The sequence below is a fragment of the Volvox carteri genome (genome assembly GCF_000143455.1).
Source record: "Volvox carteri f. nagariensis unplaced genomic scaffold VOLCAscaffold_1, whole genome shotgun sequence".
NCBI lineage: Eukaryota > Viridiplantae > Chlorophyta > Chlorophyceae > Chlamydomonadales > Volvocaceae > Volvox > Volvox carteri.
This window is the reverse complement of record NW_003307545.1, coordinates 5,096,506-5,097,556: the sequence shown is the minus strand read 5'-3', so window position 1 is coordinate 5,097,556 and position 1,051 is coordinate 5,096,506. Positions and strand designations below refer to the sequence as shown.

Sequence of the window (1,051 nt, the reverse complement as noted above, 5' to 3'; positions counted from 1 at the left end):
TCCGGAGGCTTGATCGCCCTGCGTTGCCGCAGGGTCTTCCCGTTTGAGTACTTTTCAATTTAGACCCAGTGCTGTGGAAGGGCGCGGACTTGTGCGGTGTTACCCCCTCGACGGGGGCTATCTCCCCTGGACTAGCCCAGGGAGGGAGAGGCGGAGGAGGGTAGTAGTCTCAGGAGGCTGTTTGGCGTCTTGTGGTGTGAGCTCTTTGCGCTCTTTTTTGCGTGAGGATTTTTGAGCTTGGTGACCTCCCCAGCCCGGGAAGACTCGTCGGGCTCCCGGTCGCCCAAGTCCTGGTAGCGAGCTCTCTGAGATGCTCGGTTCGTTCGGTCGGCAGGAAGAGCCCCCCAGTTGCGACTTCGTTTATGTTAGGAGACCAACGGGCATAGATCCCGTCTAGTTGGAGCGCCAAACAAGCGCTGTTGCGTGCCGGCCGTCGTTTCCCGTGCGGCCTGACCCGGGGGCGGAGTGCATGAGACTAACCAGCCGTATGCACCCGCCCCTCGCGCTGTGCTTCGGCCCTGGGCCCCCGGCTTTTCAGCCCACAGTGTAATCAACGTCATACATACATACATACATACATACATAAGGCAGGCGGCTGGCAGAGGTTAAGGCCTGACTTCTGCTCCCAGTCGACCCAGTCGACCCGGGTTCAAATCCGCCTGCCGGCTCCTCGGGTGTTTGAGGAGTGATGAATTGGGAGGTGGCCCCCCATCATATTGACGGTGTAGGACGTGATAAAATAAACTTGCGAGCTGACCAGGAACTAAGTTGATGCGCCGTTGATCCGCTAGATTTGGTTGGATGCTGGTGGTGAGTTGCCGAACCCAACGAATACATTCTGAAGTCGGATGGGGTGACGGATTAGGGTGCCCCTCTAGCAGGGGAGAGCAGGGACTGCCCCGGGAAAGGGGGCCGCTGGCGAAGTTAACCACCCTGTAACAACATACATACATACATACATACATACATACATACATACATACATACATACATACATACATACATACATACATACATACATACATACATACATACATACATACATACATAC

The 1,051-nt window shown here is 55.3% G+C and overlaps 1 protein-coding gene across 1 annotated transcript in view; it reads left to right on the top strand.

Moving 5' to 3' along the window:
• Window positions 1–1,051, top strand: part of VOLCADRAFT_86403 (uncharacterized protein) — a gene marked incomplete at both ends in the record, with an annotated part of 8,130 nt that overhangs the window by 3,917 nt on the left and 3,162 nt on the right. The gene's annotated exons all lie outside the window — the stretch shown is intronic.